The following is a 14623-nucleotide window of genomic DNA, read 5'->3' as shown; positions in this document are numbered from 1 at the left end:
GCCTTCTCTGATCCAGTCCATCAACCATAATCATAATTCAACATGTATACATATCCATTTTAAAATATTAACTGTAAGTCCATAATCAATTTACAGCATTATTTTAGGTGCCTTTTTTAAATTTTTACATATAAGGTCATAGAATAAAGGGTTGTTTGACAAGAGCTGGAAAACTAAAGACACAAAAGCCACTACCAAAGATGACACATCTTCAGAAAGAAAGAGGGGGGAAGATAAGCTTCTTATCTTCTCCCTGTCTTCAGTGTACTGTCCCCTCCTATCTCCTACCCATACCTTCGATGGGTTGAACTGACCCAGAAGCCAGTTGGCTGGAAAGTCTGAGAAATGTAGCTTGCAGGAGGAGCCTTCTGCAATGTAGAGGAGAGCATAAGTGTGGAGAATGGATCAGAGAGCAAGCAGGCAAATGGCTGGCACATGGTTTGAGGGGTATATTCTGGATTTACAATGAAGTCCTTTAAAAAACAAACAATCTTTTGCTTTTCAGCTTTCCAGGGTGAAGAGCATATGTTTGTTTTATTGTTTGTGCCAAGGGATCTTTGAATGCTTAAAAGGAAAATCTGAAGGGAGTCTCTACCATGCAGGAGGGGACCTACTGGGCCAGGAGCCTCCCAGTTGGCAGGTCCCTTGCAGCTTGAGCCCATATTCACCATTTTGCTGCAATTGTATCTTCCAGCTTGAGTGGAAAGAAGCACTCTAGAGTGATGATGTCTGGAAAGTGGAAAAAATGAAACAAAGCAGAGTTTTCCCAGGGTTGCCAGTTGATTTCATTAAAATATCGGACCTGTATAATATTAAAATTAAAATTAAAAATTAACATTAAAAATAATCTAAAAAATTAACAAAACAGCAACCAAAGAAATATAATAAGGGAAGATTTCTGGATATAATCTAGAACATCTAATATTTTGCATTAAATATTACCCCATTTTTTATTTTTTAGGAACTTATGTTTTATACCCTTAACTATAAGAGTATCAAATAAAGAACAAGCAGAAGGTTTGTTCATTGATCAAATAATGACATGAAAAATAAAAACTACTTAGATGGTTCTAGACTTTTATAAGAAGACTAACATAAGAGGGGTTGCTGACACATTTCTTTAATGCTTTTTCCAGAGTACAGGTGCAAATCCTGAACACTGTCAGAACAAAACACCATGACTATAGGTTTGGTGAACTCTGCCTTACATAGGGTCTTCAAGTAGGGTCTTCAAATCACTGATTTGGTTACACAGAAACTGTAAACCAGCACTGTCCAAAGAAATATAATGTGAGCCATGTTTGAGAAAGTAAAAGGAAACATGTAAATTTTTAAAATACTTTTAGTGGGGCCTGGGTAGCTCAATTAATTGAGCCTCCAACTCTTGGTTTTGGCTCAGGTCATGATCTCAGGGTCATGAGATTGAGCCCTGCATCTGGCTGCGCGCTCAGTGTGGAGTGGACTTAAGATGGTCTGCTTCTCCCTGTGCCCCTCCCTTGACTCCCCACTCGCTCTCCCTCTTCCTGTGCCCCTCCCCTCCACTCTCTCAAATCTTTAAAACACTTTTAACTCACTATATCAAAAATATTTCAACATGTGGTCAATATAAAAATTAAACATTTTTGCTTCTTTTCAAATCTAATCTTTGAAATCTTATGTGTATTTTATGCTTATACCATATGTCAATTCAGATACTACATTTTTATCAGAAATACTGGATCAGTATTTAGATTTACAAAGTACAGTAGGTAAGAAAAATTCATATGCTCGAGTTGTTCCAAGCATGCATAAAAATATTTTCCAATAACTAAATCAAATATGCACTTTAATTTTTGACTGAAATTGAATAAATAAATAATTCAGCTTCCAACTCACAATGGCTACATTTGCTGTGCTCAGTAGACAGCGATGGTTCACGGCTACCACACTGAACACCAAAACACTGCCACAGCTGTCGGAACATGTGAGATTTTTCCACTTTCAAACTTTTGTATGCTGATTTTCTATGTGACCGGTTTTCTCTTTAAAATGATGAGCCTACAGCCTTTAAATGAAAAGGAACTGTTCTTGGTATTGGTGTCAATAAGGAATTGAAGGTTCAAAGAGCAAAGCTCCATGTAAGAATAGGTGGATGTTGGTGGAAGCTTCAGAGAAAGGAAATCAGCCTAACTTTCCAAGATCTGTTGCAGAAAGGACAGAGGCTCCCAGGGCAGCAGAATGGTCCAGAAAAGTGATCTGTACACTTTTAGACAGGGCGGTTTGCCATAAATGACAGAAATTTGATTCAAACTGGCTTTGACAGTGAACGTTCTTTATTGGCTCAAGTAACTAAGAAGTCTACAGGCTCTGTAATGAGAAGCTCAAGTATGGCTAAATCCAGGGCCTCAGGAGGTGCTTGGGTGGCTCAGTCAGTTAAGGGTCTTCCTTTGGCTCAGGTCATGATCCCAGCGATCTGAAGCTGAGCCCCAGGCACCCTGCTCAGCAGGGAGTGTGCTTCTCCCTCTCCCTCTGAGGTTCCCTCTGCTTGTGCTCTCTGGCCATGTGCTGTCAAATAAATAAATCTTTAAAAACAACACAACAACAACAACCAAAATCCAGGCACTCAAATAACATCATTAGGAATTTATTTCTTTCAGTCCCCCAGCATCAGTGCCCCCTGGGTTACTTTAAATCTCAGAGTTTCTCCAACCATGGCAAGATGGCCACCAGCTATCCCAGCTTTAACATCCCTACCAGAAAGAGCAGGCCTAAAAGCCGGAACAAAAGTCTGGATGGTGGATGCTGATTTCTCACCTAGTCCCCAGGCCTGATTGATTGTCCAGCCTTGGAGATAAAGGGTCAGACCCGCTTTTCAAATCACATGCTTTAGATGAGGGACAGTGATTCTCCCAAGGGAAAAATCCAGTTGCTGTAGCTAGGGAAGAGAAGGGCCGTCAGGCAGGAAAAAATCCCTTTTATGTCAAATCAAAAATCTTAGCAATGAGGCTCTTTGCTTCTCCAAAATGGATTACGGTTAGAATTCATGTGGCTTCATGAAGAAGATGGCATCATCTGCCAAGTGCCTCTTCTCCTTTTGCCATTAGTCATGTGGAAATCCGTACCTTTTCCAAGCTACTCAACCTTGAAGAAGTTGTTTCAACTCACTCTGCTTTCGGGTTTCCCTCTGTGAAAGAGGATCAAGAATAGGACTTACCGGGGAGGAGGGGCAAGATGGCAGAAGAGTAGGGTCCCCAAGTCACCTGTCCCCACCAAATTACCTAGATAACCTTCAAATCATCCTGAAAAATCTACGAATTCGGCCTGAGATTTAAAGAGACACCAGCTGGAATGCTACAGGGAGAAGAGTTCGCGCTTCTATCAAGGTAGAAAGACGGGGAAAAAGAAATAAAGAAACAAAAGGCCTCCAAGGGGGAGGGGCCCCGCGAGGAGCCGGGCTGAGGCCGGGGCAGGTACCCCCAGGACAGGAGAGCCCCGACCCGGAGGAGCAGGAGCTGCACCGACCTTCCCGGGCGGAAAGGGGCTCCAGGGAGGTGGAGCAGGACCCAGGGGGGCGGGGATGCCCTCGGGCTCCCCGGGACACTAACAGACACCTGCACCCCGGGAGAGTGCGCCGAGCTCCCTAAGGGCTGCAGCGCACACGGGGGGACCCGGAGCAGCTCGGGGGGCTCGGGGGCGGCTCCGCGGAGGGGGCTGTGGGGGGGAGCAGCTCGGGGGGGCTCGGGGGCGGCTCCGCGGAGGGGGTTGCGGGGCGGGAGCAGCTCGGGGGGCTCGGGCGGCGGCTCCGCGGAGGGGGTTGCGCGGCCCGGGGGCGCGAATCCAACAGCGCAGGCCCCGGAGCACAGGGCGCCGGGACACAGCCCAGGATCCGGCCTCCCCCGGGACAGGCAGAGGCCGGAGGGCCCAGGACAGCGAGGACGCTCCTGCCCCAGCTGAGCAGATCAGCGGCCCCGCCCTGGAGCATCCAGGCCCTGCAGACGGAGAGCTCTGGAGTTACTGCGGGGGCTGACTCCAGGGCTCCAGGGTTGGCCCCGCCACTGGGGCTGTTCCTCCTGGGGCCTCACGGGGTAAACAACCCCCACTGAGCCCTGCACCAGGCAGGGGCACAGCAGCTCCCCCAAGTGCTAACACCTGAGAATCAGCACAACAGGCCCCTCCCCCAGAAGACCAGCGAGACGGACAAGTTCCAGGGGAAGTCAAGGGACTTAAAAGTACACAGAATCAGAAGATACTCCCCCGTGTGTGTGTTTTTTGTTTTTGCTTTTTGATTTCTGTTTGCTTCCCCTCCCACCCTTTTTTTCCCCTTTCTTTCTTTTTCTTTCTCTTTCTCTTCTTTTTTTCTTCCTTTTTTCTTTTTCTCTTTTCTTTCCTTCTTTCTCTCCTCTCTTCTTCTCCTTTTCCCCAATACAACTTGTTTTTGGCCACTCTGCACTGAGCAAAATGACTAGAAGGAAAACCTCACCTCAAAGGAAAGAATCAGAAACAGTCGTCTCTCCCACAGAGTTACAAAATCTGGATTACAATTCAATGTCAGAAAGCCAATTCAGAAGCACTATTATAAAGCTACATGTGGCTCTAGAAAAAAGCATAAAGGACTCAAGAGACTTCATGACTGCAGAATTTAGATCTAATCAGGCAGAAATTAAAAATCAACTGAATGAGATGCAATCCAAACTAGAAGTCCTAACGACGAGGGTTAACGAGGTGGAAGAACGAGTGAGTGACATAGAAGACAAGTTGATGGCAAAGAGGGAAACTGAGGAAAAAAGAGACAAACAATTAAAAGACCATGAGGATAGATTAAGGGAAATAAACGACAGCCTGAGGAAGAAAATCCTACGTTTAATTGGGGTTCCCGAGGGCGCCGAAAGGGACAGAGGTCCAGAATATGTATTTGAACAAATCATAGCTGAAAACTTTCCTAATCTGGGAAGGGAAACAGGCATCCAGATCCAGGAAATAGAGAGATTCCCCCCCTTAAATCAATAAAAACCGTTCAACACCTCGACATTTAATAGTGAAGCTTGCAAATTCCAAAGATAAAGAGAAGATCCTTAAAGCAGCAAGAGACAAGAAATCCCTGACTTTTATGGGGAGGAGTATTAGGGTAACAGCAGACCTCTCCACAGAGACCTGGCAGGCCAGAAAGGGCTGGCAGGATATATTCAGGTTCCTAAATGAGAAAAACGTGCAACCAAGAATACTTTATCCAGCAAGGCTCTCATTCAGAATGGAAGGAGAGATAAAGAGCTTCCAGACAGGCAGGAACTGAAAGAATATGTGACCTCCAAACCAGCTCTGCAAGAAATTTTAAGGGGGACTCTTAAAATTCCCCTTTAAGAAGAAGTTCAGTGGAACAATCCGCAAAAACAAGGACCGAATAGATATCATGATGACACTAAACTCATATCTCTCAATAGTAACTCTGAACGTGAACGGGCTTAATGACCCCATCAAAAGGCGCAGGGTTTCAGACTGGATAAAAAAGCAGGACCCATCTATTTGCTGTCTACAAGAGACTCATTTTAGACAGAAGGACACCTACAGCCTGAAAATAAAAGGTTGGAGAACCATTTACCATTCGAATGGTCCTCAAAAGAAAGCAGGGGTAGCCATCCTTGTATCAGATAAACTAAAATTTACCCCGAAGACTGTAGTGAGAGATGAAGAGGGACACTATCTCATACTTAAAGGATCTATCCAACAAGAGGACTTAACAATCCTCAATATATATGCCCCAAATGTGGGAGCTGCCAAATATATCAATCAATTAATAACCAAAGTTAAGATATACTTAGATAATAATACACTTATACTTGGTGACTTCAATCTAGCACTTTCTACACTCAATCGTACACTCGATAGGTATTCTCAACATCTCCAAAGGAACGAGAGCTTTAAATGATACACTGGACCAGATGGATTTCATAGATATCTACAGAACTTTACATCCAAACTCAACTGAATACACATTCTTCTCAAGTGCACATGGAACTTTCTCCAGACCACATACTGGGTCACAAATCGGGTCTGAACCGATACCAAAAGATTGGGATCGTCCCCTGCATATTCTCAGACCATAACGCCTTGAAATTAGAACTAAATCACAACAAGAAGTTTGGAAGGACCTCAAACACATGGAGGTTAAGGACCATCCTGCTAAAAGATGAAAGGGTCAACCAGGAAATTAAGGAAGAATTAAAAAGATTCATGGAAACTAATGAGAATGAAGATACAACCGTTCAAAATCTTTGGGATGCAGCAAAAGCAGTCCTGAGGGCGAAATACATTGCAATACAAGCATCCATTCAAAAACTGGAAAGAACTCGAATACAAAAGCTAACCTTACACCAAAAGGAGCTAGAGAAAAAACAGCAAATAGATCCTACACCCAGCAGAAGAAGAGAGTTAATAAAGATTCAAGCAGAACTCAACGAAATCGAGACCAGAAGAACTGTGGAACAGATCAACAAAACCAGGAGTTGATTCTTTGAAAGAATTAATAATATAGATAAACCATTAGCCAGCCTTATTAAAAAGAAGAGAGAGAAGACTCAAATTAATAAAATCATGAATGAGAAAGGAGAGATCACTACCAACACCAAGGAAATACAAACGATTTTAAAAACATATTATGAACAGCTATACGCCAATAAATTAGGCAATCTAGAAGAAATGGACGCATTCCTGGAAAGCCACAACTACCAAAACTGGAACAGGAAGAAATAGAAAACCTGAACAGGCCAATAACAAGGGAGGAAATTGAAGCAGTCATCAAAAACCTCCCAAGACACAAAAGTCCAGGGCCAGATGGCTTCCCAGGGGAATTCTATCAAACATTTAAAGAAGAAACCATACCTATTCTACTAAAGCTGTTTGGAAAGATAGAAAGAGATGGAGTACTTCCAAATTCGTTTTATGAGGCCAGCATCATCTTAATTCCAAAACCAGACAAAGACCCCACCAAAAAGGGGATATCAGACCAATATCCCTGAGGAACATGGATGCAAAAATTCTCAACAAGATACTAGCCAATAGGATCCAACAATACATTAAGAAAATTATTCACCATGACCAAGTAGGATTTATTCCCAGGACACAAGGCTGGTTCAACACTTGTAAAACAATCAATGTGATTGATCATATCAGCAAGAGAAAAAACAAGAACCATATGATCCTCTCAATAGATGCAGAGAAAGCATTTGACAAAATACAGCATCCATTCCTGATCAAGACTCTTCGGAGTGTTGGGATAGAGGAATATTCCTCAATATCTTAAAAGCCATCTACGAAAAGCTCACAGCAAATATCATTCTCAATGGGGAAGCACTGGGAGCCTTTCCCCTAAGATCAGGAACAAGACAGGGATGTCCACTCTCACCACTGCTATTCAACATAGTACTGGAAGTCCTAGCCTCAGCAACAAAAAGACATTAAAGGCATTCAAATTGGCAAAGAAGAAGTCAAACTCTCCCTCTTCGTCGATGACATGATAATCTACATAGAAAACCCAAAAGTCTCCACCCCAAGATTGCTAGAACTCATACAGCAATTCGGTAGCGTGGCAGGATACAAAATCAATGCCCAGAAGTCAGTGGCATTTCTATACACTAACAATGAGACTGAAGAAAGAGAAATTAAGGAGTCAATCCCATTTACAATTGCACCCAAAAGCATAAGATACCTAGGAATAAACCTAACCAAAGAGGTAAAGGATCTATACCCTAAAAACTACAGAACACTTCTGAAAGAAATTGAGGAAGACACAAAGAGATGGAAAAATATTCCATGCTCATGGATTGGCAAAATTAATATTGTGAAAATGTCAATGTTACCCAGGGCAATATACACGTTTAATGCAATCCCTATCAAAATACCATGGACTTTCTTCAGAGAGTTAGAACAAATTATTTTAAGATTTGTGTGGAATCAGAAAAGACCCCGAATAGCCAGGGGAATTTTAAAAAAGAAAACCATATCTGGGGGCATCACAATGCCAGATTTCAGGTTGTACTACAAAGCTGTGGTCATCAAGACAGTGTGGTACTGGCACAAAAACAAGGACACATAGATCAATGGAACAGAATAGAGAACCCAGAAGTGGACCCTGAACTTTACGGTCAACTAATATTCGATAAAAGAGGAAAGACTATGCATTGGAAGAAAGACAGTCTCTTCAATAAATGGTGCTGGGAAAATTGGACATCCACATGCAGAAGAATGAAACTAGACCACTCTCTTACACCATACACAAAGATAAACTCAAAATGGATGAAAGATCTAAATGTGAGACAAGATTCCATCAAAATCCTAGAGGAGAACACAGGCAACACCCTTTTTGAACTCAGCCACAGTAACTTCATGCAAGATACATCCACGAAGGCAAAAGAAACAAAAGCAAAAATGAACTAGTGGGACTTCATCCAGATAAGAAGCTTTTTCACAGCAAAGGATACAATCAACAAAACTGAAAGACAACCTACAGAATGGGAGAAGATATTTGCAAATGACATATCAGATAAAGGGCTAGTTTCCAAGATCTATAAAGAACTTATTAAACTCAACACCAAAGAAACAAACAATCCAATCATGAAATGGGCAAATGACATGAACAGAAATCTCACAGAGGAAGACATAGACATGGCCAACATGCATATGAGAAAATGCTCCGCATCACTGGCCATCAGGGAAATACGAATCAAAACCTCAGTAAGATACCACCTCACACCAGTGAGAATGGGGAAAATTAACAAGGCAGGAAACCACAAATGTTGGAGAGGATGTGGAGAAGGGGGAACCCTCTTGCAGTGTTGGTGGGAATGTGAACTGGTGCAGCCATTCTGGAAAACTGTGTGGAGGTTCCTCAAAGAGTTAAAAATAGACCTGCCCTACGACCCAGCAATTGCACTGTTGGGGATTTACCCCAAAGATACAGATGCAGTGAAACGTGGGACACCTGCACCCCGATGTTTCTAGCAGCGATGTCCACAATAGCCAAACTGTGGAAGGAGCCTCGGTGTCCATCGAAAGATGAATGGAAAAAGATGTGGTCTATGTATACAATGGAATATTCCTCAGCCATTAGAAACGACAAATACCCACCATTTGCTTCGACGTGGATGGAACTGGAGGGTATTATGCTGAGTGAAGTAAGTCAGTCGGAGAAGGACAAACATTATATGGTCTCATTCATTTGGGGAATATAAATAATAGTGAAAGGGAATAGAAGGGAAGGGAGAAGAAATGGGTAGGAAATATCAGAAAGGGAGACAGAACATGAAGACTCCTAACTCTGGGAAACGAACTAGGGGTGGTGGAAAGGGAGGAGGGCGGGGGGTAGGGTGAATGGGTGACGGGCACTGAGGGGGGCACTTGATGGGATGAGCACTGGGTGTTATTCTGTATGTTGGCAAATTGAACACCAATAAAAAATAAATTTATTATAAAAAATAAAAAAAAAGAATAGGACTTACCTCATACATTTATAATAAAGATTAAAGAAGTTAATGTAAGCGAAGTGCTACCAATAGAGTCTCACAGATGACAAGTGCTGGATCATTCTTCCTCACTCCTGATCTAAATTTACACACCTAAGGTCACTTTACCAATTGGATTTACCTTCAGTAGGTCCTTGCCCATCATAGGCACATTTGCTACCAGCAAGGACACACATTCACACCCTAACTCCACCACCACTTGCCACACACAAAAAACAGTTTACCCAGAGGGGGTACGGGAACCGTCCCCATCCTTATCCCTACCCACCCCCATGTCCTTGCCCAAGTACTCTACAGTTCCTTCACAAAAAGTCTTGCTTTAGCCCCATGAGGCTTCTTTGGCCAGTGGAATACAGACAAAGTGGTAGTGTGCCAGAGTTGCAAGCCTGCACCTGATGCGGCAGCACATCTTTATTACCAACCTTGCATTCCTTGGCCAAACAACAATAAAAATGAGGCTGGACCCAAAAACCAAAAGCAGGGCAGCCCCGGTGGCTCAGTGCCGCCTTCAGTCCAGGGCGTGATCCTGGAGACCCGGGATCGAGTCCCACGTCGGGCTCCCTGCATGGAGCCTGCTTCTTCTCCCTCTGCCTGTGTCTCTGCCTCTCTTTGTCTCTCATGAATAAATAAATAAAACCTTTAAAAAAAATAAACCCCTGTGAGATGACATGCTCATATCTCAAATGAAATGCATTCCTAATGGAAATGCCCATGACTACATGACAGTTTGACTAGGCTCTGGCTCAGTCTTTATATCAGAAAGGTGCTTAGGTTCCTCAGCCTGTACTGGAGGAACTGAGATAGAAGAAAACAAGGTGGGGAGGTGGAGGGAAGCAGTTATTTTACCTTGGATAAGTTCTATCTCTGTCTTGATCTATTTGGCTTAATAAAATCCAACCCACCCACCATTCTTAGCCTGATCCAAGCAGCTTTCTCAAAATCCAGCCAGAATAAAGCACTACTTTCTCTGAATCCCTGGAGTTGTTTTGGTCTATGTGTTGCCCCTCAATTGACACATCACACTCAGCCCTGCAGGAGTCCAGTGTTTATGTCTTATCTTTACAAGGATAGTGTCTTAATGGTCCCTCCAGAATCTCTTACAGAACCTAGTAGAGTTTCTCAGAACATATTAGACCTTTAGTAACTAGTAGTAACCATGAATTAAGTAAAATAAATATAAACTTTGCTGTATAGCATACCTAGAGCATCACATCCAGGTTTATGGCTGCATCTGGAAACCTAATTAGGGATTGGCAGCAAAAATAGTTCATCTTAGGATGACTTCTACTGCAGAGGAAGCAGATGAAGAGAGAAATGAAAAAGAAAGAACAATCCAAAGTCACCTCCAAAGAGACCAGAGCCTCTGTATAATTTATTCCCTCTTGGGAGCTTTCCTATCAGACGTTCTGATGATAAAGAGTCAGCCATCTGGCATGGTTTTGCATTTTTACCCTGTTCCTTAAAATATGTGTTAGATCATTTAGACTTTTAGCTTCCACTTTAGTTGAAAAGAAGAGGCACTCTCTAAGCTGGAAAGTGCTAGAACTCATTATTAAGAAGTGGGGTGTCTTAAACTGGGTCCCCCAGAAGTGGACCTTGAAACAAAGATTTGAATCCAAATGGTTTGTGAGGTGATTCTAGGAAACACAGTAGGAGAATATGGAAATGAGGCAATGAAGGAAAAGAAGCTAATACAGGTGTGTTGATGAATGAATTATGCCCATGGGCAACTGTAACTCAGCCCTGGTGGGGAGGTCTGTGTAGAACACACCTCCAACTTGTTCCTCACGGGTAAGGAGGAGCTGGGATATTACCCACTAATTCCCATTTATTATTGGTTAAGGGCTATTTGGGGGCATTAGTACTTTGGCACTCCCAGCCTGCCTCACTCATGACTGAGCGTGCTCCTGTAGCCAAGAAAATCCTTAAGCAGAGAATCTGGGGTGCTTGCAGTAAGAAGCCATTGTCATGTACAGAAATCTTGACAGTATATGGGCAGGGCACCAATAGTGTCTGCTACAAAGAAAGAAGTAGAAGATGGAGGAATAGGGACTGGGGATGAAGACCCCAGGAATGAGGAGCACTCACTTGGGGCCGAGATCTGGATAGCCAAGGTGATATGCCAGTAATAAAGGTAGGTATTGCATTGAAATACCTGGGGAAGTCTGCCACACATCTCCCATTTATCTTTAGAATGTATTAAAAATCATAAGGGTCAAAACTCACATTTATTAACCCTCATGTCCTATATTGGGGAATGACAGAGTACATTCATACAGTAGAATATTCTGGAGCTATTTAAAATTGAAACTCTATGACCTATTAAAATCCAACCCAAAGAGCTTTCAATAACAAAGAAAAAACACTTATCGTTTAATGTTAAGTAATTAAAAGAAAGCAAGATCCAACATTGTATATTCAGTAGGGTTTCCAGTGTGTATAAAAAAAAAGTGCTTATTCAGTGTTGGAAGAAAATATTATTTTTTAAAAGTCTTTGAGGAGTAGATTTACAGTTATTTTCCTCTGCTTCCTTATAATTTTTTAAACTTTACATATTTTCCACAATAAACATGTATTACTTTTATAACTTGATCATAGAATTCTTGAGAAAATATTATGTTAGTCATTTCCAATAATGAAAATGATTTTGCTGATTTGGTCCATCTGAGCCTCTGCTGTTAGATTCTTTTTAGGACTGTGCTCAAGGATACCAGCTCATGGGAGAGTAATATATTTAACTCTGTTCTCCTCGTTCCCCAAGAAGTCCGCGTCACATTCCAGTTCAGCCATCCAACCAACATTTATTAATTCATTTAGATAAATATTTACAGGGTACTCACTCTGTACCAGATAAAGCCTTCATGGAGGGAACAGAGTAATGAAATAAAGCAAATAAATAAAAATTCCTATCTTTGAAGAACGCTATGCAGAAGAGATACATGGTTCCCTGGGGAGCTATAGTAGGAGATGTGGATCTATTGGGAGAAGCTGCCTTTAGCAAGTGAACTTCAACCTAGGATCCAAGGATGTATAGGAGTTAACCAGGCAAATGCTAATTGTGTTTCTCATGTGTGCATGGGGTCACTATTCTGGGGTCTTGAGATGCTACATTCAAACCTCTGCCCTCAAAAACCTAGCCATCTAATTGTCAAATCACAATCAAGTTTCCTAAAATAAGATAACAAAGAGGAAAAGAAACTCAAAAGTGAGTTCAAAGTCAATAAGATTAAGTAGTCAAGAAAGACTGAAGAAAATGTAGCTTGGGTTCAGTTTCTATGCCAGAAAGAAGAAAGGGTATCCAAACAAGGGGAATAGCATGGGTAAACACTCAGAGGGGTCAATGTCAAGGATCCTTTATTGGACAGTGCGATGACCAGTAGGATGAGAGTAAAGGATGGGTATAATGTGAAAAGGATGGCCTGTCCTTGGTAGCCACGTAAGGATGCGTAACTTAATGTGGTGGGAACTAAGGAGCTAAGAACAATGAGATCAAGGCAGGATCTACAGGACTGATGTAGCCGACTATGTCATCTGGAGAGAATAGCAACAGGGGCTGGACATAGGGATCCAGACAGCAGTAGAGAGTCTCACAGGGAAAACGTCCTTCCTTTCATCCATGGGAAACTGGCATACAAGAGGTTCATTGGGTTTTTAGCCTCTGAAAAGGAAATTTCTATTAAAAGGGAAACATAATTATATTGCTTAATATAATCTGATTCATCTCATCTGTTTTATCCATCTGTCTCCTATAACCAAGGAAATATACTGAAACCCAACCACTTTCTTTCATTTTCCAGAAGTGCTCTGCACAGAGGAGACCATATTTGCAAGTCATCTAGGACTCAGCTCTCCCAGAGCAAACCCATGGACTGGGAGACCCAACCCTTCTCCAACTTTCAGGAACCTTCTTTCCTACTCAATAAATTTGCTGCCGCTGTGGTGGAGTGGGAGTGAGGGTGGCAGGTTTAGGTCATGTTGGTAAAAGGCTTCCTTAGCCAAAATGCCCTCTGGGAGGGCTGTAGAGCCAGCCATGAGGCTAAGGGAGAGGAATCTCTTCCCCCAGCAGACTCTGCCCTATGCTCTGTCCTCCTGGCTCCCAGGACCAGCAGTTCTCTGGTTGGAACACACATTGGTAGGTCATCTTCTAGCATGTCCCCCTACTTAGATAGCTGTCTTATTTTCTAGATCTCTTCAGGAAAAATGAGTTTCTAAATGAGTTTCTTTGGTGTCCTTTCTGTACACTTTAAGGGTGTTTGAGCAGTAATAGAGAAGACAGCTTCATCTCTGCTTCAACGTACATTGCAAAGTGCCAATGAGGACGGTGCTAGAATTTCTATATAGGAGGGGCCAATGTATGGCCCAATGGGACTTCACCTGAGGCTATATTTGCATAGCAAAATGCTGTTTTGATTTTAATCTTATTTATTGGGGCAGCACATGAAAGTAATGGGATACTAAATCCATACCTTCCAATCCTGTCCTTGATACCAGTACTAAAACTAGGTTTCTTTTGAGCTAGCGGCTCACTTATAAAAGTCCTGTACTTTCATCTTTACTTTCACTCCAAGGACAGAACAGGGTCTTGCATGCAGACATCTTTTATCAGTGGATAAATTGATCAATTAATTACCTAACTTAACTAACAGGTTGGCTACTTCTTTCTCATGGGAACAAGAGCATCTGCTGAGAAGGTTCTCAGAAATCACCCCTAGTGTTCCACCCTCCCGCACCCCACCCAAACCAGACCTACCAGCTCCGTCTCAGGGCCTCAGGGCCTCTCCTTGGAAACTGGAAAAGTTTTCCTGGGTCTCTGAGGCCCTCTAGTGGTCATTTTAGGATGAAATCCTGTCTAGCAGCTGCCCTTCCCACCTAAAAACTCCCCCCCACCCTGAGAAAGAAAAAGAAAGAAAATCCTTTTCTTCTAGAAGACTTCTCCTAAAAAGAAAATTTGGGGATGTCTAGTTTCTGACACCATCTTGATGGTGAGAGGTCAGAAACGTTCTGACCTCTTAATGTTGCCCCGGTTGGTTTGTTATTGATGAGCTTTCAAAGTATCTCACTGTCTGCTCTGTACCCAGAATGGCTCTCCCCTCATCCATCTCCCCAAGTTTGGACTTTAATTTGGTCTT

At 42.6% G+C, this 14623-nt stretch overlaps 1 long non-coding RNA gene across 2 annotated transcripts in view; it reads right to left on the bottom strand.

Annotated features, from left to right (window-relative positions):
* LOC112673596 (uncharacterized) overlaps positions 1–14623 on the bottom strand; it is a 130052-nt gene continuing 115429 nt past the window's right edge. For both annotated transcript variants that reach the window (XR_004808808.2, XR_007405397.1), the window contains exon 8: positions 1–802. This is a non-coding gene — a long non-coding RNA (uncharacterized LOC112673596). The remainder of the gene's footprint in view (positions 803–14623) is intronic.

Source organism: Canis lupus, chromosome 24 (genome assembly GCF_003254725.2).
Source record: "Canis lupus dingo isolate Sandy chromosome 24, ASM325472v2, whole genome shotgun sequence".
NCBI lineage: Eukaryota > Metazoa > Chordata > Mammalia > Carnivora > Canidae > Canis > Canis lupus.
The sequence above is the reverse complement of the archived record's forward strand: the minus strand, read 5'-3'. Positions and strand labels throughout refer to the sequence as shown.